A 22,420-nucleotide genomic window follows, 5' to 3' on the forward strand; every position below is an offset into this window, starting at 1 on the left:
AGTCCTTAAGCCAGCATTTAAGATAATTTAAACTAGTCCACATTTTTCATGAATTGTGTACATCCCTATTAGACCAGCTAAGGGCTATCAAAAGGAAAAGCCTTTGCTACTAACACAAAGGGCCATAAAGAATCACTTGTATTAACAAAGTGCATTAACAGAATCAATGGCTAGATTATTTTGCTTTCATAATGTGTAAGGAAACATCCCCCACCAGGTCCTCTGCCATAACCACAGACATGCATATGGTAGGCTATTCGTGGACTTAATTCTGCTAAAATTGCATATGGGAAATTCAATCTAAATAAACCTAGAAACATAGTCTCTCTCTGTCTCTGTCTCTGTCTCTGTCTCTCTGTCTCTTTTAACCAAGGAAAAAGATTAGGGTTTAAAGAGTGACATACTGAAACTGGATGTCGTTATAAATAGCACCACTGCATCCTTGTGATTCTGTCCTAGAGCATAATGGTGGGAGGTCGTCCTCTTTCTACCAGGATGGTAACACTGGAGGAACAAAAAAGGGCCAATCTGGAGAGCATTCATCACTCTTCATGAGCATTGCTAAATGAGTCCTTCTGGAAAGGCTGTTTAGCTCCTGGAGATACTTCAAAAGAGCCCGTGGAAGCCTGGGAAAAGCAGGTTGTCTCTGCAAACTTTAAAGGGCTTTGGGAGCTACCTGAGTTTCTTGGGCTGGAATGTATTCTGTATTTGGCAGTAACCAAACTAGCTGAATCAGATCCATTACAGACTCACCGAGTTTGTGGCTCTTGACCTTGTAAAGATCAGGCACTCCCTTTCAAACGCCTGACGCCGTAATCCTAGTTGAGAGGTACAGATTGGGAGTGACCTGTGATTTTCAGGTTTCCTTTTGATCTTCCAGCCCCCCTCATTTGCTGCTCTGCCACATGTGCATTCCAGCACAGTAACTGTCCCTGTACCTTCCCTAGAGAGCCCCCCACCTGCTCACCACCAGCCGCCTCTTTGAAGTGATGGGCTTCTTTTCGTATGGCGCCCCCATCCCTCATCCTCCTACTCCTCCAGACCCTCCTTGTCCCATTAAACACACACACACACTCACCCACACTCAAACACACACATGCATGCACATGCACTGCACTGAGATCCTAGTTCAAACTGTAGAAGCTGATGTGATTTCTCTACATTTTGATTGCCCACAGCACAGTGTACCATGGTTTTAAATGATTTTGTAACTGATAGGAATGGCACCATTAGGCAAATATTATTCAGTGCCATTATTAAATTTCTCCTCTCTTCTCTGTGGTGACCTGAGGGTAATTTATAAGTACGAACAACTGCACATTATGATCCAGCACAGAACATTTCTTTCCACTTTTCACTTAAGCTTAAGTTATACAAAAGCTGTTGTGGACTTTATGTGGACTCACCCATAATTTTCTAGTTAGTTAAATCATTTATCAAATGGCTGGCAGATCTCTATTGTTCTGACTGTGTTTTTTTAGAACAGTGATAAACAAGGATTAGCTACTTGATCCAGTATTATTTATCAGTAATTATTTAACAGCAAATCAGAAACTCAATTTCTCCACTTCTTAGTGACCACTGGAAAATAAAAGCACGAATAAATTTTTTTACAGAAAGACCTATATCCTTAATTTAATCAGCATAAGTACAGAATGCAGGGTCTAGAATAATGCTGAAGATCTTTTTATCCTGAGGTCTCCCATGTTACATTAAAAAAAAATTTTTTTTAACGTTTATTTATTTTTGAGACATTGAGAGACAGAGCATGAACAGGGGAAGGGCAGAGAGAGAGGGAGACACAGAATCTGAAACAGGCTCCAGGCTCTGAGCTGTCAGCACAGAGCTTGATGCGGGGCTCGAACTCACAGACCGTGAGATCATGACCTGAGTCGAATTCGGACGCTTAACCGACCAAGACACCCAGGCGCCCCAACCCATGTTACATTTTAAAGCAGATTCCAGTTAAAGGGATAACAGGATGGAGACTTGCTTCATTTTGCTAGCTGGGGACAGGTTTCGCAACTTCTAAGAGTCTCAGTCTCCTCCTCTGTAAAGTGAAGATAATGGTTTGTCCGTCTCTCCCCAGTCATAGGGTTGAATGAGACTAGTACTTGAAAATATAGGAACCTGCTGTATAAGCAGGAATCCTGAAACTGCTTGTGTGGAAACTAGTGAGCAGCTGACCCATGCTGACTTCCTCTTCCCGGGGATTAAGGGAAACTCAATGAATGGGTCTTTTCTCCAGTACCTTCTGGTGAGCCACATCTTCCAGGCTCCTCTCTGCTTCTCCCAAATTGATTTCGCACTCATTGCCTAACCATAGCCACCTGACCTAGCGATTCCAATTCCCCAAGGCACAGATTTTTAAAAGATAGCATTTGCCAACTCCCTGGGATGAGTTTATAATATTTCTTCCCTACCAGCCATTTTGACCAAACTAACATGTTCATGTTTGGAGGCTTCCCCACCCTCATTTGACAGTCAAGATGTCTTAACAAATGGTTGATGGCTACATATTAATGGAATTGGACCAATATTGAAAACTTTTCACAAACTTCTTTCAATTTAGTTATGTGATCAAAAAAATTTTTTTTATTTAACATGTTGAAAATTCTTTCTGATTTTTCTTACTACTTTTCTTTTTTTGAATTATATTCACCAGGATCAGTTCCCTTCTGTAGAAAATTTACAACAACAAAAAAGTTTTTTAAAATTTTTGTTTATTTTTGAGAAAGAGAGAGAAACAGACTGTGAGCAGGGGAGGGGCAGAGAGAGAGGCAGACACAGAATTGGGAACAGGCTCCAGACTCTGAGCTGTCAGCACAGAGCCCAACGCAAGGCTGGGACTCATGAACCGTGAGATCATGACCTAAGCTGAAGTCAAATGTTTAATCAACTGAGTCACGCAAGTGCCCCAACAAAAATTTGATTTATCCATCATACTGTTTTAACCCATGTCATTTTTTTTTACCCATTGCCATTGTAGGGTTTTGGGGGCATTATTTCTTTAATTTTTTTAATTTATGAAGATGTCTTTGCTCACAGAAAAGTTGGGGGGAGGATAAAACAAATGATCTTATACTCCTTCCATAAGTACATTAAATTTACCATAGCTATTCTAGCTCTTTAACACATTTTCCCTTCCCCAAATCAGTAAGAGTGGGATGCAGAATCATAGCACTTCACCCCTAAGTACTTGTCTGTCCTGAGTACATTATTCTACAAAAACCAACTCCTTAGTTGAATTGGGCTTATAGTTAATAAGGGGGAAATGATTCAACCAACATGAATTCAGTAGCATCAACTAACATAAAGTTCATACTGAATTTTTTCAAATTGTCCCCAACTGGTCCTGTGTAGTTTTTTGTTGTTTTCATTTTTGGGGTCTGAGTTTGATTCAGCTTCCCGCCTCACACATGGCTATTGTTTCCCTTGTGAAAGAAAGCAAAATGGACAGTCTTCTGTTGTTGTACCTCACCTACCCCATCACAGTCAGGGGCACTTTGCCCTCTAAGATAGACAAAAGTAACTGGGTCACTCTGTTTGTTTCGGATCCTAAAAAACACAAGGCAAATGTGGACATTCGCATAAACCTAAAGTCCCTTGCAAAAGCAAATTTTAGCCTTAACTTTCACAGTGCAAATACTGGAATATATTTCACAACCTTTGTTAGTATGTTAATTATAAGAGAATATTGCTTTATTTCCACCATAAGCAGACTAATGTAAATGTGGTAACCTTGAGAAGTTTTGTGGTTTTCCCTTTATGTGCATTTGTGATTTCTTTTTTTATATTGGGCTAATTCCTTTGTGTCTGTTTGTATGTCCTTTATTTTTTTTTAAGTTTATTTATTTATTTTGAAAGAGAGAGAGAGTGTGCACACAGGCTGAGGAGGGGCAGAGAGAGAGGGAGACAGAATCGGGAGACAGAATCTGAAGCAGGCTCCAGGCTCTCTGAACTGTCAGCACAGAGCCCGATGCAGGGCTTGAACTCATGAGCCATGAGATCATGACCCGAGCTGAAGCTGGATGCCTAACTGACTGAGCCACCCAGGCGCCCTTGTTTGCATGTCCTTTAGATACTTGCCTCTCCAAGTCTTCTCTGAGTTCTCCTGAGTCTCTCTCAATCTGGAGCAATCCCACTGTTTCCCTCTGTTTTTCATGACACTGATTCCTTTCAAGAGTCTACGAAGGTTGTACTGCAGAAGATCCCACACTGAGAACCGTTTGATGTGATAAAAATCCATGACCATCATTACTCTTTTTGATGCCAACATTGTTCCAAATTAGCTAGAGAGCACCACTTCAAAAGCCAGTGTCCTACTGATGTTTGAGCACCTCCTTGCTTTCTGGTACACTGAGTTGTTCCAGATTCATCCCAGCCCTGAAATCAGTTGTATCTCCAAATGGTCGTTGGTTCCCTTTCACTGGAGGTTGTATTTGGAAATCATGATCTAGGACTTTTCAATGGATAAAGCTAGGATAATTAAAAAAAATTGTATTGTTACATCCAATTCAGTTCAACAACACATGAGTTTTCCCTGCTTTCTCCCATTCCACTTTATATCTCTTCTCTCTGCAGTGAAACTACTGGTTCCTAACAACATCTCCTATATTTACTCCTTTATTCCAAAGTACAATATTTCAGAATTACAACACCAATAGCAACAAAACTATTGAGTAGTTTAAGATTACTTTGTATTTTGGGGGCACCTGGGTGGCTCAGTCAGTTGAGAGGCTGAGTGTTTGACTTTGGCTCAGCTCATGATCTCATGGTTCCTGAGTTTGAGCCCCACGTCAGGTTTGCTGCTGTCAGCACAATGCCTGCTTCGGATCCCCTGTCCCTCTCTCTCTCTGCCCCTTCCCTGCTTGTGCTCTCTCCTTTCTCTCCCTCTCTCTCTCTCTCCTTCTCTCAAAAATAAACAAAACATTTTTTAAAAAAGATTGCTTTGCATTTTTTTGTTCCCAGAACATATCCCACAATACTGTGTTCTAATTACACAAATGACTTATGTTCTCTGTATGATTATGTTATTAATTACATATACTTTTAGGATAGTTTCTCATTATATTTAATTTTAGAATTTACTTTTTCTATCATTTCTGATTTAATTTTGTTTATTGGATATGTAAAATGTTTTATATGTTTATATAAGTCAAAACTAAAAATTAATTTACACTTAGAATAGTTTTGCCCTTCCTGTCTCTCCTGTACACCATTCCTATCTACTGCTGCTGGTAACTATTTTTGTTAGCTGATCTACCTTTCCTATGTTTCGTATAAGCAAAAACTAGATATTTTCTTACACAATAGGAAGAGTTCTACATATACTGTCTTTTTGAACTTTGCTTTTTTTACTTAACAATATATACTCGAAATGACTCCTAAGTGGCTCACAGAGCTTTCTTCATTATGGCCATGATTCCTATAAGATTCAGTTCTCCTGGCCTAATGGATTTTTCTATAAATTTTAAGTCGATAGATTTACTGTGTGCAGCCAATGTCAATTATGTCTTTATGTTTTTCCCAGGTCAGTTTTTTTATTAAAGTATTTCACTGTCACAAAGATGTTATTATGTTTATCATCAAAAACAAATTTTTTGTTTGTTTTCACATTGCTTTTTAAAACTCTCACTAGTAAATCTGGCATTCTAAAAACGGAGATTATTGGGGCACCTGGGTGGCTCAGTTGGTTAAGCATCCACCTTCGGGTCAGGTCATGATCTCATGGCTCGTGACTTCCAGCCTCTTGCAGGGCTCTGTGCTGACAGCTCAGACCCTGGAGCTTGCTTCAGATTCTCTGTCTCCCTCTATCTCTGCCTCTCCCCACTCATGCTCTCTCTATCTCTCTCAAAAATAAGTAAACATTAAAAAAAATTTTTAAACAGTGGGATTATTTCTTTTACTCTCTCTCTGCCCTTCCCTGGTTTGCATCTCTCTCTTTCTCTCTCTCTCTTTCAAAAAATAAATAAACATTAATTTTTTTATTTTTAAAGGGGGCAACTAGGTGGCTCAGTCAGTTAAGCATCCAATTTGGCTCAGGTCATGATCTCATGGTTCATGAGTTTGAGCCCCTCGTTGCTCATAGTGCAGAGCCTGCTTGGGATTTCTCTCTCCCCGCCTTTCTTTTTCTGCCTCTCCCTGACTTGCTCTCTCTCTCTCTCAAACAATAAATGAAATGGTGGGATTAAAAAAATTAAAAATGGTGGGATTGTTTATTTTTAGAAATATTTATTATTAATTTGATAATTAACCTCTGATTCATAATCTAATCTGTGAGAAGATTTTTAAAAATTTCCTTTAGGATACCCTATTATTCAGGATTAGATGGCAAATCAATTTTACATTCTTTATATCACTTTGGTGATGGTAGTCATTGACTATGTGGCTGGCTAAGCAGAGTAAGTGGCAAGGTAAAAACTGGTTAAAAGTCCCTGGTTTAAAATGACAGAATTAAAGGTGCCTGGCTGGTTCAGTCAGTAGAACATGTGGCTCTTGGTCTCAGTGTCGTGAGCTTAAGCCCCACTTTGAGTAGGTAGCCTACTTTAAAGAACCCAAAAATTAAAAATTACAAAACAAAACAAAACAAAACAAAAAATATGTCTTGGTAAACCCAACCTTAAAATGGCAGAGTTAAATAGTGGGGTCAGATGGTCTGGTTTATCTTCAGGACAGCTGTATGAAGAGTCTATGCTGTTGTGTTAAACAGATTATTCTGATGTGCAGCATGTAAGATTCATCCAAGTTGTCTTTTGATATTGTATCAGATGGTAAGAGCTTCTGTTATCACTATAAATTGGAGTTTTCTAGTAAATTATTAGAAAACACTGTTAGAAGAATTTGGTGAGTTGGTAGCTCTCTTGCTCAAGCCTGAAAATCTCAGAAACAAATTTCACCAACTATGTCATTTGTTTGTGATTGTGCCAGTTACAACATGGCTCCTGTTACTGTAGTTGGTTTAACTCTGGAAAATGCTGTTGCTAGGCAATAAGGACTTACTGGTCAGATCTCAATGGCTTCTTGAGGAAAATCCCAAACTCATACCTTTGTTGCAATTCTTGCACTGACTTCTTTTTCTGTGACATTGCAAAATCTATGTCAGGTGTCTCCTTTGGAAGTGATGATGCAAACTGGAAGTGTTGGAAGGGAGTCAAGGTGGGCAAGAAATGGAATGTAGGAGGAGTGAAATAATCTGGGGGTCAATTTGCCTTTCTTCATGTTTCACACTGAGGCATTACCATATTTTCACAGAGTTCAAGAGATTGCAGCTGCCCTCTCTGTGCCACTTATCAGCTATTTCATCTCAGACTGTCTGGCGTACCAGCTTTTCATCTATAAAATGGAGGTAACGCTATTTACTGTTAGTGCCCTCCTCACTCTCTTCCATGTTGGAATATTATATTCATGATTATTCTTTGCTCTCAGTTCTTTGAAGATCACGCTTCTGTAGGGTGATGCTTGCCAGTGGTTGCTGTAAACCTCTAAATTAAACTGTGCCTGTCTACAGACTGTACAAATAAATATATGACATTTTTATTATTGCTGTAGCAATAGAGCAGTATGACACTATTTGGCCCCAGGTGTATTTTCTAAACCTTCTCCATCATACTATTTTTACTTTGGTGGCTGTTGGAGTTTGCTGGGCTGTAGTGATTGAGAAGTGAGTACGAGCTTTGGAGCGTGATAGGATGTAATACGGTGACTCTTTCAAGTCATTTATTTAAAACCTGGAAAGTGCGTAAGGGTTTACTTTCTTTGACTTCTGTGTATTTACAGGAGAGAAAAGGTACTTGCTCTAACTAAGGAGAGAGTCAGAAGACACAGGCTTAGTCTCATCGCAGGGTCCTGGCTTTGGAGTAGAGGGTGGAACCGAGGATAACACGACAACTGTCCTTTTGGAGTCTCCTCTGGCCCAGCCCACAATACTGATTTCGTGGGAAGGGGCTTTGAGCGGACCAGAAAGGGAGAGGTTCACAGAAAGTGTCATTGAGCCACTACAGATTTAAAACTGCTGTGTTTTGGGAACTGGGTAATAGATTGAAGAAACCTTGTGGCTTTGTTTAGTGGATTGGAAATTCCAGTATCAGCAGTTATGGTAGTGACAGAACACAGAGCAAATGGTAGCCACACCATGTGAGACTTCCCTGGGACTCCAGAAATCATTATGTAGTGGAGTGTATGTGTGTGTGTGTGTGTGTGTGTGTGTGTGTGTGTGTGTGTGGGTGTGTTGGGGAAATGTGTATGGGGAGGCACTTCAAGAGTTCCATTAGTCCTAAGATTACAGGTGGAGATAGAATCAGAGACACCATGTTTCACACTTATCGGGACCCTCCATTTTGTTTTAGACCAGTGTAGTAGTTTGCTTAATAATTTGAAGATAAATGGAGGCAGAGAGGCACAATAATGTGGTCTACTTAATGCCTGTGAAATACACACTTAACAACGGTTAAGATGGGAAATTGTATGTTATGTGTATTTTACCACATTAAAATAAAAAAAAATGGGGTGGGCAGGAGGGAGATACAAGTTACTTCTCCTTTTAAGGAAAAACAGTTACTATTTTTAAATTTAATTTAATAAGTAGAAAAACGTGGGATAAAGGATAGCCTCAAAGGGATTTCTGCCAGTCAGGCTGAATAATAATCCACTCTGGTTGAGTCATTAGCTCTCCTATCTGGTCATTAATCCCTGTGCCTTGAAAACAGACAAGCACCAAGCACAATCCTTCAATCTACTTTCCAGTAGGATATCCGAATTACACTCACTCCACTGAACCTTTTCCAGACCAGATGTTTGAAGACTTTTCAGTCCTCTGGATGAAAACTGTCCTTTATCTTCTTGATTTACGACAGCCTTTCATTTAATGATCAAACGGAGCCACTAATAATTCTGTTCTAGATGTCTTAGAAGGTCCTTAGCGGAATATTTATGTCTCATAGGCTCTTGGCCTTCAATCCTGCTTTCCTCTATCAGACGCACGGGTCTTAGTGCCCTATGCGCTCTCTTCCATGTTGGAATATTATTTACATGATTCTTCTTTCCTCTCAGTTCTTTGAAGATCACGCCTCTGTAGGGTGATGCTTGAAATGGCTATCACTTGGGGTGAAATACACCAGGTACTACACTAAGCCACTCCTGTAACTTGAACCAGGTGGGCCATGGAATTCCATTGTCATACTCACCGTGTGTTGTGAAAGGTTTTCTGTTTTACCTACTCAATGCAGTAAGGTTTGGGAAATGTGATTCTTGTGTAGTGAGCAATAAAATGACTATATGTTAATATCTGCATTTTCTTTTAGAAGAAAGATAATGAAAGGGATATCTTTTCTTAAGAATGAGAAAAATTATTGGGGCGCCTCGGTGGCTCAGTCAGTTGAGCATCTGACTTCGGCTGATCTCACATGATCTCACAGCTCGTGGGTTTGAACCCCACGTCGGGCTCTGTGCTGACAGCTCGGAACCTGGGGCCTGCTTCAGATTCTGTGTCTCCCTCTCTCTCTGCCCCTCCCTTGCTCGTGCTCTGTCATTCTCTCTCCCTCAAAAATAAATAAACATTAAAAAAAATTATTAAAGGACTCAACAATAAGACTGAAGTGGTTGGAGCACTCAGAGAGAGGCACAGTTAGAAATAGAACTTGCTATTTCTACTTGAAATTTTCCCCCTTGGCTGTAAGAATAGCACCTCACAAAGCAATTGAGAGGTCTAATCATTTTAGTTTTTAGACATTAAATCACACAGTCATGCAGCAACTGATTGGAAAACACTTGGTTTGATTTTGCTAAGACTACAGACCAGAGAGTATTTATTCTTACCTGTAGGGGAACAAAGGTGATTACAGTTCCAGTAAATATAAAGGAGAATATATGCCATTTTGAGGCCACAAGACCACCTACCCTCTCTCCAGAAAGGCTTTCTCATCCATTGTTCGGTGCCTGAAATCATGTTATTATTACTTTTTCTCCTCTGTAGTTTAAGATCTTATATGTGAATGTCTCTGCAAGGAGTTAAGCCACTATTTCTAAGTGTGGGAGTATCTGTTTTAAAGTCACCTAGGGTATTCGTTAAAATGCAGATTTGTACCAAGGTCATTTGAATCAGAAATTTGGGGATTTACATTTCAATCAGCCCCCAGGTGATTGTTTTCCACCAAAGATGGATATCACTATTTAAATCTCTTACAGTCATTTTGACATAATTGAGCTGTTTTGCTGAGGGCAAATGTTGGCAGGGAGGAGATGTGGAGAGCATTCAGGAGAGGGATGGGAGGATAGAGCAACTCTCAAGGGAAGAAAAAAAAAGGGAAAAAAATGACAGGAAATAGAGAGCCTGTTAGGAGAGATACTTGTCCTGCCTGTTTCACAGTTTGATCTTTGGAAATTGGGAAGGGCTTTGAGGGTGTTCCAGAACTTGCACTACAGGAGAATTTAAAAGAAGAAAATACATACTCAGGCCATAGGCAAATTAGAAGGTACAGAGCAGACATCCTATTCAACAATGAGGAATGATAGCTTGAAACTCCTGGAAATACTACAAGAAATTACAAATTGAAAGAGGACTTAGAATGCCATAAACACCATATTTTCACATCCCCAAGCAGAAGAACATGAATGCAAATGAATATAAACACACATTTACCAAAAATATAATGGAAAATTATGGAAAGAATCTGATATGTATTATAAACCTACTATATGCCAGGAACTTTCACATACTTGTCTAATCCTTACAACCGCTCTAGGAGGTCCTTTTATGGTCAGATTCAAAAAATGAAAAACAGGATCAGAAAAGTTAAGTACCTTGCTGTATATGATCATCGGATAGTGACTTAGGGAGTCCACATTCTTAACACCGGGCACAGCGGGTTCCGTACTGTGGCAGAGACAGATAGTTGCTCACCACAGCCCAAGTTATCTTCTCTCTGCTAAGTATGCAGCTGGACTGCATTTCCCAGACCCCTGCATTGAGTTGGCCATATGATGAGTTTACCAAATGGATTGATAGAGGAGGTAAGAGTTCCACTTCCAGACCTAGTCTAAAAAATTCTTCTATGAATACTCCTCTTTCTTTTCCCTCCTCTTGCTCGGGATAGAGAAGTGTCCCAGGGCGACTTACATGGAGCTTACAGGCTATATAGCCTGAGATCCTGATAATTGTATAGACTGACCTGCATAAGCAAAACACAGATTCCTCATATCCTTGAACCCTGACACCTGTTGATTACAACGATTATCCTGTCATAACTAATGATGTGAAGGAATCATGTTACACTTCTAACACTCCAGGGACAAATGGGCAAATGATATATAGAGTCTATTTTATAGGAAACATACCCAGTAAGGAAATGTACAGAGCCATATTCCACCTAGAGAAAAGTTAAAAATTCGTAAATTAAAACGTGAAATGTGTGGAAAACACTCTGGGGGCCAACATTCATTTACACAATAGTAAAGCATTATATGTTGGTATAATCTTTTTTTTGGATGGAGACTAGAAAATATTTATTAAGAGCCATTGTAACTTGTATCCATTTGAATTGAAACCTAACCCTAGATTTTAATCCTAAATAATTATTTGAGATAAAACTATCAGTATAGAATTGTATTTCTGATGGCTAACAAACAAACCCCAAATCCAAAACTAATGCATTAGAATTCTCCAGAGAAATAGAACCAGGGTGTGTGTGTGTGTGTGTGTGTGTGTATCAAAAGAGATTTATTTTAAGAAATTGGCTCATGTGATTGGGTTTCAAGTCCAAAATCTACAGATTAGGTCAGCAGACTAGAGACCTCGGGAAAAGTTGTAATTTGAGTCCAAAGGTAGTCTGCTGGCAGAATTCCCTCCTTTTCTGGGAAGGTCAGGGTTTTTTTTTTTTTTTTTTTTTTTTTTTTTTTTTCCCTTTCTATTAAGACTTTCAACTGATTGGGTAAGTCCCACCTCACATATGGAGAGCACTATACTTTACTCAAAATCTACTGATTTAAATGTTAGTTAAATATTGAGAATGATATTTGGCCAAATATCTGAGCACTGTTGTCTAGTCAAGTTGACACATAAAATTAACCATCACAACTAATATAGTTAAAAATTATGAATATGAAAATTATATAGAAACATGGAATGTCATTTTCTCATTTCATGGAAGCTTTTTGAATGCCCTGATTGCCAAGACCTGTGGGTGATGATGGATAAGCCTTATCTTTTCATCTCAAGATGTTTACAGCCCAATGAGACAGGCATCCTGGAAGACTGTGTGTGTGTGTGTGTGTGTGTATGTGTGTGTGTACGGTGGGGGACAGGCTTTGCTTGTGGAAGGTGGGGATTAGTGACAGAGGAAGCTGAGGGAATGGGTAAAGATCAGCTCATGAAAGGCTAAAAGATGAATTCATTGCTGAGGCATTTGAGCTTTACCCTATGGCATTGGGGAGCCTCAGAAATGTCTTTGAACACAGAAGCTTCGCCTTTCTGGGAGATGATTTTGGTAGTAGGATAGGGATTGGTGTATAAGGAGACCTCAGTCTGGGAGGCTAATTAAATAGGCCTGATGAGAAATGACTGGGGCCTGAAATAAAGTGGTGGCAGGGGAAATGGAAAAGAGGGAAGAGATTTTGGAAAAATATATAAGTCAGAAGCAGTGGCTTTTGATGGTAGACTGGCTATAGAGGCTAAAGGAGAGGTAAAAACAAACAAACAAACAAACAAACAAACAAACAACATTAGGAAAAAGTCCCAGATTTCTGGCTTGTGGTTTCTTTTCCACAAAGATACAGGATAGACGAGGAAAAGCAATTTGGGAGGGAGGATAAAATGAGAGTTTGAGTCCAGTTTTGAATATGTGTCACTTCTTTGTTTCACGTGCTTTGGGACAACGACAGGCAGGGTGCAGTCAGAAGACAAACCAAACTAGTTATTTTAGCAGAAAGAAATGAAGATAAGGGAGAGATAAGCAAGAGAAAGCTAAAAAGGGACACTTCAATAACATCTATTAATTGCAGGAAGCAGCTTCCATCCTACAGCTGAGGGGACCAAGAAGTTTGGAAGAGGTCCCCTGTGGAGCTGGGATGAGCTGAGGAACAATGAGGGGGTTGGGCTGAACCCACAGGTACCACTGGAGGGAAAGGCTATTGCTGGGTGGGGCTTCAGGATGGGAGGGGTTAAGAAAGGGCAAGGCCCTTCTTCCTCCATGGTGGCCTCCGCATCGTCTCAACACCCTGTTTGCAGGGGCTGGCCCATGAGTGGAGTAGAATTGTAGTGTGCACAGTAAGAATCCCAGCATCACAGATTGCAGGGTACAGAAGGATGGTTTTAAAGATGAAAAGAATAGCTTAATTTAGAAAACAATATTTGAAAGTAGGCTGAAAAATCAATGACCAAGGTATCCATCTCAAAAGTTAGGAAAAGACTAAACTAAAGCAAGGAGAAGAAACAGTATTAAGGAGCAGTAATTAAGGAAATTGAAAACCAATGTATAATAGGGAAAGTCAACAAAGTTTTTCTTTTTCAACTAGAAAAATTGATGAACTTAGTAAAACTGATTATGAATAAAAGAGAGAACTTGGCAAAATTCACCACCAGTGTCTTGACTGGAGAAAGCATATTAGGACATATTCCATCATCATTAAAGAGAGAAAAAATACACATGGAACAACTTCACCCAGGGTATTGAAACCTCTTGAAACTGAAAATGAAAAGAAATGTTTCTTTGATGTACCAACTTGGAGGCCAAAGCCTGCTAGAGCTGTGCTGCTTGGTCATTCTAGAAGGAGCCCTCTGATTTTAGAAACTATGTCAGCTTATTCTTGGATGAGCAAATGCTCAGTAACAGGACTAAGAAGACATCTGCTGTAGTTTGTTCATTCAGTGACCAAACTTGCCACACAGAACATGATGACTCTCACTAACACAAGGTAGGACAAAAGCCGGACGCAAAAGATTGCATTGTGTAGGAGTCTGTTTAATGTTCGGAGGAAGGTAAAACTGACTGCTCATGGTAGAAACCAGAACTGTGGTTGCCTTGGGAGGAGGACCAGTAACTGGGATGAGGCATGAAAGTGCTGCTGGGTCTGTATGTGGTCACGAGATGTACTTGACTTGAGAAAATTCATCAAGCTGTATGTATGCATGTTATACTTTAATAATAAAAAAATACCATTAAAATTCATGGGAATAAATAAATTGGGATAGAGACCAAGAGAGGGCTTCTGTTTTGCTTTAGTCTCGTTTCTTTGCTAGCCTTACTTGACCCTGTATTGTCTTCTAATTTGCTTCTTTGCCTTCCTTTTAACTGGATCAGCAACTTCTTTAATCAGGAAGGACTTGAGGTCTTGTTTGCAATGGCTGGAGATGTTGAAAGGCAGAAATACCTTTTGGTTTTCATTAGGAGGATGTCATCGGTTGGATTTCCTCTGTACTGGCTGTTTGCGTTGATCGCCACTGCTTTGCAAGGCTTTCAATCAGGGAACTTCAGGAAGAGGGACTCTTTGCCAGTGCTTGTGCACTCAACTAAAACCTTTGGCAAAACTGCTCATTTGAAATGCGGTGCAGAGAGAAATTTGATAAATCTCTCTGGCTTCAGACACGAAAAAGATACCTCTGGGCTGGGCATCACCCAGAAGACCTCCCCGCTGTGCTATTTCCTAGTCTACCTAGTCTAACAGATACGCCCCAGACAAGAGTGCTCAGATTACAGGTGTCTGCTTGAAGCTGCACTGGGAATTTTTTTGTTTGGCTTTTTCGTGGCTTCTTGCTTCTAGGTGTTATCTACATAGTAATAACTTTAATGGGTTGAATTTAAAAATTACACATTATAGAATGACAAATACTAACCTCCATTAATTAATATTCATAAGACACACAAAGGCACAGACACATATGAACAATTTTCTTTTTTTTTAAAGTTTATTTATTTTATTTTGAGAGTGGGGGGGGAGGGGAGAGAGAACATGAGCAAGGGAGGGAGGGGCAGAGAGAGAAGATCCCAAGCTGGCTCTGCGCTGTCAGGAAGGAGCCAGAGGAGGGAATCCTGAGATCGTGACCTGAGCCAAAATCAAGAGTGGGAAGCTTACCCCAGGTGCCCCACATTAACACTTTTTTAAAAGTCCCCAAACAAGGTTAAATTTGGTTAATTTAGAGAAAAAATCAGTATTAGCAGTTAGGTAAGTTGTCAGAGGAGCTCAAGTGGTACATGACTGATTTTTTTTACTTTTCAACTATGTCAACTGGTTTCACATAGATACTTTGTCAAACGCTTAGATTACAGCAATCTTTTCATTGCTTGATTAAAGGTTTGACCACTTTCTAGCTACGTCCTCTAATAGGCCGCAAATATAGGCGTGAAGCTGTGAAGGTGGGTTGGAGCATAACGGGGCACCAGAGACAGTGCTGCAGGCATCCGTTTGCTCACAGGCGAGAGGGAGACCTGACTACCACCTTGCACACAGTGCCACCCGCTCTTTATTGGTTTGCAGACCCTAAGAAATAAGTTCTGCCAACGAAGTGGAAACAGAATCCTACACAGGCCCCCTCTTGGTTTCTTGCTTTCATTAAAAAAAAAAAATGAATGTCTATTTATTTTTGAGACAGAAAGACAGAGTTCGAGCTGGCGGCGGGGACGGGGAGGGGGTGGTGCAGAGAGAAAGGGAGACACAGAATCTGAAGCAGGATCCAGGCTCTGAGCTGTCAGCACAGGGCCCGATGCTGACCTGGGCCAAAAGCTGGATGCTTAACCTACGGAGCCACCCAGGCTCTGACTTGCTTTCATTTTTTAAAATATTTCAAAGCTTTGGTACTTGCCACTGCATAGTTGCAAAGTATTTTGGAGAAGCTCTTAATGCTTCATCCATCATGTGTTGTGATTTTAAAGCAAACCATAAAAAGCCCTGATGATGATGATTTTTTAAAATTGCTTTTATTTTTTAAAGTTTGTAACAGAAAGTTTCTAACAGAATCCAAAGTATAAAGAATAACAGAATATAAACTCATGTACCTACTACCCAGATTAAGGAAGAGATTTTATAAATGTAGTTGAAATAGTTCTTCTCTTAATCCTCTGTCCTACAGGTTTTCCTTTTTCTTCAGTCAGATGTTTATCACTGCATGAGCTTTTTAATATTTTATATATATCCCTAATACTTGATACTTAATCCTTTAATACTCTTAATCTATATTTTATTATGTATTATATATATATATCTTTAATACTTGATTTCTTACTATGCTGTGTATATATTTATGATATATACTATATACTTTGGGATATATATAAATATATAAAATAGGGTATATATATGTATAATTAGGTGTATATATATATAATTAGGTATATATAGCTATATATATATATAGTTATAATATATATACATACACATATATACCCTTAAGTGGTATGTGTGTATGTGTACAGTATTGCTTTTCATTTAGAAATTTTATATAAATTGCCTCATACTGTATGTAGTCTTGTTATTTGCTTTTTGGTCAAGTTTCTGTTGATGCAGTACAGATGCATTCTTTTTTACTGCTCTGTAACACTCCATTGCATTAATACATTATTATTTTTTATTAAAAAATTTTTTTAGTGTTTATTTATATTTGAGAGAGAGAGAGAGAGAGAGAGAGAGAGAGACAGGGACAGGCAGAGACAGACAGACAGAGTCCAAGCTGGGGAGGGGGGGCGCAGAGAGAGAGGGAGACACAGAATCTGAAGCAGGCTCTAAGCTGTCAGCACAGAGCCCGACGGGGGGCTTGAACTCACAAACTGTGAGATCATGACCGGAGCCGAAGTCGGACGCTTAACTGACTGAGCCACCCAGGCGCCCCACATTAATACATTATTATTAATCAATTTTCCTGTTGTTGAGTATTAGTTCATATTAACTAATAAAATAAATATTTGCTAAAAAAAAGAGAAACTATGCTACCACTTGGTTTTTTTTTGTTGGTTTTGTTTTGATTTTCTGATTTAGGTCAATAAGCTTTTGTTTTCTAATCAGTATATTTGGAAAAAGGCAGGACTTGGTCTTTAGGAAACAGTGTTACCGGGACCTGGGTTGAGAGCACATTTATGATGCTGTTCTTTATGCTAGCATTTTAATGACCTCATTTCTACTTCCCTCTCCTTCATGGTTGGGAACATTCTGTCAAAGCCCATTCTCTTTCTCTCTGTCTCTGTCTTAATTGAAATATAATTCACATACCATAAAATTCACTCTTTAGAGCATAAAACTCAATGGTTTGTAGTGTGTTTACAAAGATCTGTACTATTTAATTCCGTAACATTTCATCACCCCAGAAGAAAACCCCATTCCCATTAGTAGTCACTCCCATTCTGCCCTGCCCCCAGCCCTTGAAAACTACTAATATGCCTCTGTCCACAGATTGGCCTATTCTGGAAATTTCATATAAATGGAACAATATTTGGTCCTTTGTGAGTGCTTTCTTATATTTAGCTCCATTTTTCCTCCATGTTGTAGCATGTATCAGTACTTTCATTCCTTTTTATGCATGAATACTATTCCTTGGTACAGATACACCACACTGTATTTAGTTATTTGTCAGTTGATGGACCTTGGATTGTTTTCACGTTTTGGTTATTGTAGATATTGTTGCTATGAACATTTGCGTGTAGGTTTTTTGTGTGAATACGTATTTTTAATTATCTTGGGTATATACCTAGGGATGCAATTGCTGGGTTCAACTTTTTGAGGAACTGCCAAGCTATTTTCCAATGTGGCTGCATCATTTTACACTCCCATTAGCAACGTATGAGGGTTCTGCACATCTTTGCTAACACTTATTATTATCTTATTTTTAAGTTAATATCGCTTCCTTTATTACATAAAGCCAATATTGCTACTTCTAAGTTCAACTGTGTGCATCTCTATATTGTTCAAAGTGCTATGCCTGTGATGTTAAAGACAATCACTTCCAAGTGTCATCAGGCAGTGGCTTCCTGTGGGTGTCATCCATTATACCTGCTCCCCATTTCACATGAAATCAACAAACTGCTCTAGGAAATTAGGAAGTTCTCCCAGGCCCCAGAGTAAACATAAACTCAATGCTCTTCCACACCTTATCGAACCAGAAGCAACAAAATTCTGAAGGAGATGCAAAGATGTCACAGTTGGCCCAACTTGTCAATACACCATTTTATGATTTTCACTAACAGAGTATTGACAATGGAACTCTAATTTGCGTCATTGTTAGTTGTTACAAGGTATGGCACATTCTCCTGAGGACACATCATGATTGGATTTCCAAGATGCTAGGTCACTCTCAGAACAATCTCCCAGCTAGTGAGTGGAGAGCTCACTATAGGTGCAAGGAACTGCTTCCTGCGTTTCAACTGCGTGCTCAAAATAACGTTTTGCAAGATTAGCGCTGGTTAGAAGTGTGCACATTTCTTTCTTTTTTTTCATGTTTCAAGTGAATTCTAGTTAGTTGACATGCAGTGTGATATTGGTTTCAGGAGTAGATTTAGCGATTCATCACTTACATACAACATTCAGTGCTCATCCCAACAAATGCCCTCCTTAGTGAGAAGTGTGAACAATTCTGAGGCAGTCTCCATTACACGCTTGCTAGAATTAAGTCTGCCTGACTTAATCTTACTGTAGCTAGTATATTAGAGCTGTTACATGTAGAGAGGAGATTTATTTTCCATTGTACGGTTTAGCTTAAGAGAGAATAAAGAATTTGGAGCCAAAATTATAACCAGATTGTGACCAATTCTCTAAGCAAAAGAAACAAAGTAACTGTTGAGGTAGCAAAGAAGCAATAATTCTCTTCATATGGCCTTGTACTGTTTTGTGAACTACATGATTAAAAATCACGGGTTTAACAAAAATCTTTACAAGCCAACTCATCAAAACAGGCATTGGGCCAATAAGAATTTAATGTCACAGTATATATCTTCAGATTTTAGATTTATTTAGGACCCTTTTCGCATATTGATAGAATATTTAGTTTAACCGATGACAAGACAGCTCCCCCTCAATGGAACCCTGGCCTAAACATACTTGTTTTGCTTATATAGCAAGAGGATAACATTAAACATGGAAGCTTTTGATTTGTGGCACTGAATGATGGTCTACCCCGCATTCTTCAAAAGCTACAGTTAAGGATCCTTCTAGCGTGTAAGCAGTACAAGCCTGACTGAGGTCTTCTGGCCCATTTGCTTGGTATTCATGTTTTATGCCTTGAAATTTCTTTATGATTGCATCCTTGGGGCTCACATTGATCACTTTACTTTCCAGAGGAGCTGGTTCTGATACCCTTGTCTACTCCTCCCACAGAGAATAGTTTCTGTCCTCGGGAACTAGGAACAGAGCAATCTCTAGGTCTCTCCGGTTCTTATTCCTTTCAACTTGAATGTCCAAGGATGGAGGCAGAGCCATAACTACCATCTCAGGTCTGGAAATTGCTTGAGAACAAAAACAAACAAACAAACAAACAAACAAACAAACAAAAACCCACAAAAACATCAACTGCTTTTTTCTGGATTCCTTAGTTTCAAAACTTGCATCATACAAAGTATAGCGACATCTTTTTCAGGAAGCATTTCTGCAAAATGCTTGAAAGGATCGGTTATGGTTTAACCCACATCTCTAACCAAGATTTCTTTCCCTTCTTCTACAATGATGCACTTTTTATCTGCACTGAGACAAAACATGGCAGACTTCTTTCTTTTCTTGATTTCTTCTGGTGTGGAGCACTTCTGAACTTTCATGTCATAAAAAATAAGATATACTTCATCGGCAACTTGCATTTCTGAGGACTGTCCCCTCCATTAGAATGTATACTTTATATGGACAGGGACTTTGTCTTGTATACTGTTGAATCTGCAAAGCCTACCACAGTACCTGGTTCCTTCCAGGACCTGGGGGACAGATCCACCCCCCTCACCAGCTTGGGTCTGTGGGGTGGGGCTTTCTTCATCTACTAGGGAGGAGAAGGCTGAGCTCAGGCTGGCACCTGGCCTCGAGGGGCAGGCAAAGAATCAAGCTGGATAGGGGAACCGTATTTCCCCCACTCCCTGAGGGCTGGGGTCACGTGATACCCCACCTTTGCTATTGTCTTTAAAGAAATTATTGTTATAGCTATCCTAACAGGTCTGGAGCGTACCTCGTGGTTTTGATTTTCATTTCCCTAATGACTAATCATGTTGGGTATTTTTTCATGTGCTTATTGGTCATTTGTATATGTGTTTTTTGGAAGACTCTCTGTCCAAAACATTTGCCCATTCAAAAATCGGGTTATTTTTTTAGTTGTTGAGTTCTAAATCTGCCTTATATATTATGGGCATTAGATCCTTATTAGATATATCATTTATCAATATTTTCTCCCATTCTGTGGGTTGTCCTCGCACTTTTTTTTTTAATTTTTTGTGTTTATTCATTTTTGAAAGACAAAGAACAACAGAGCACAGGCAGGCGTAGGGCAGAGAGCGAGGGAGACACAGAATCTGAAGCAAGGTCTAGGCTCTGAGCTGTCAGCACAGAGCCAGATGTGGGGCCCAAACTCACGAACTGCGAGATCATGACCTGAGCGAAAGTGAGACGCTCAACCGACTGAGCCATCTAGATGCCTCTCACTTTCTTAATAGTGCCCTCTAGAGCACAGAATTTTAAAAATTTTGATGTCAGTTTATGCATTTTTTTCCTAATGTGGTTTGTGCTTTGATGTCAGATCTTAGAAACCATTGCCTAATTCAAGGTCACAAAAACTTATACCTATGTTTTCTTCTAACAGTTGTACAGTGCTACCTCTTACATTTAGGTATTACATTTAAATACATTTTGAATTAATTTTTGTATATGATGTGATGTAGGGTACAAATTCATTCTTTTGTGTGTGTATAATAGTTGTCCAAGTACCACTTGTTGAAAAAATTCTTCTTCCCTCATTGAATTGTCTTGGGACCCTTGTCAGAAATCAATTGATCATAAGCGTATGGGTTTATTTTGGGGTTCTGTTAATCTTTATGTCTATCCTTATGCCAATATCACACAATCTTGATTACTATAGCTTTTAGTAAGTTTTAAAATCAAGAAGTGTGAGACCTTCATTTTTGTTCTTTTTCAAGGTTGGTTTAGCTATTCTGGATCCCTTGCATATCTATATGAATTTTAGGATTAGCTTGTCAATTTCTGCAAAGATGCCATCTAAGATTTTTATAGGAATTGTATTGAATGTGAAGATCAATTTCTTTTACCATCTTAACAAATTTGGAAGATCTTAAAATATCTTCTGATCCATGAGCCTCGGACATTTTTTAAAATGTTTATTTATTTTTGAGAGAGAGAGACAGAGAGACAGAGAGACAGGGAGACAGACAGAGAGACAGAGAGAGAGAGAGAGAGAGAGAGAGAGAGCGCATGTGCAGGGGAGGGGCAGAGAGAGAGGGAAACAGAGGATCCAAAGTAGGCTCTGTGCTGATAGCAGAGAGCCCGATATGGGGCTTGAACTCATGAACCATGAATTCATGACCTGAGCAAAAGCCAGCCCACTTAACTGACTGAGTCACCCGGCGTCCCTGGGATGTTTTTTATTTAGTAAGATCTTTATCAGTTTCCAGTGATATTTTGCAGCTTTTGGTGTACACACCTAGCAATTATTTTTTTCTACAATTCTTTTGTTAAATTTACTCCTAAGTATTTTATTGTTTTTGATTCTGTTATAAATGGAAGTAATTTCTTAATTTAACTTTGGATTGTTAATTGCTAGTGAGCACATTCTATCTTGTCTAAGAATGAACTTTCAGTTTGATTGAAGTAGCTTTCAGGATTCACTCTTAAATTTGGTTTAACAAAAAAGATTATTGCTGTAACAGCAAGCATTTAGAGGAAACATTAAGGCCACATGGGTGATTTTTTTGTAACTGCTCAAAATTTGAACTCATAGTTCTGAAATTGAGTTTAATCTCATTAGAGGAAGCAGAGTGCACACACACACACACACACACACACACACACACACACACACACCTTTTGTAGCAAGTTATCAGTGAGAAAGTCTTGGCTAGTGCTTATTAAGAGTAGCACACAAAAGCATTCATTTGCAAAAGGAACATTTTGAAGGGGCACCTGGGTGGCTCAGTCGATGGAGATGGAGAATCCACTCTTGATTTCAGCTTAGGTCATGACCCCAACTGATGGAGGGATGGAGCCCCATGTGTGGGGCTCTGTACTGAGCATGGAGCTTGCTTGAGATTCTTCTTCTCTCTCTTTCTCTCTCTCTGCCCCTCTCCCTGGCTTGTATGTGTACCCTGTCTAAAATAAAAATTAAAAAAAAAACTAATTAAAAACAAAACGAAAACCCGAAGGGAGCATTTTGGAAAATATCTTATTCTTCAGACTTCAGTCACTATGATTCGGAAGCTTGGTTAGTAACTTCTCTTTGTCCACATAGTCAGATTTATATGAT

General features: G+C 39.3%; 1 pseudogene; it reads right to left on the bottom strand.

The window, feature by feature from the left end:
* Positions 1 to 19,044: 19,044 nt before the first annotated feature.
* LOC112866352 (destrin-like) lies at positions 19,045 to 19,763 on the bottom strand (annotated as a pseudogene).
* Between the last annotated feature and the right edge of the window lie 2,657 nt (positions 19,764 to 22,420).

The sequence above is a fragment of the Puma concolor genome, chromosome A2, assembly GCF_028749965.1.
Source record: "Puma concolor isolate L17-30 chromosome A2, mPumCon1.1.hap2, whole genome shotgun sequence".
Taxonomy (NCBI): Eukaryota; Metazoa; Chordata; class Mammalia; order Carnivora; family Felidae; genus Puma; species Puma concolor.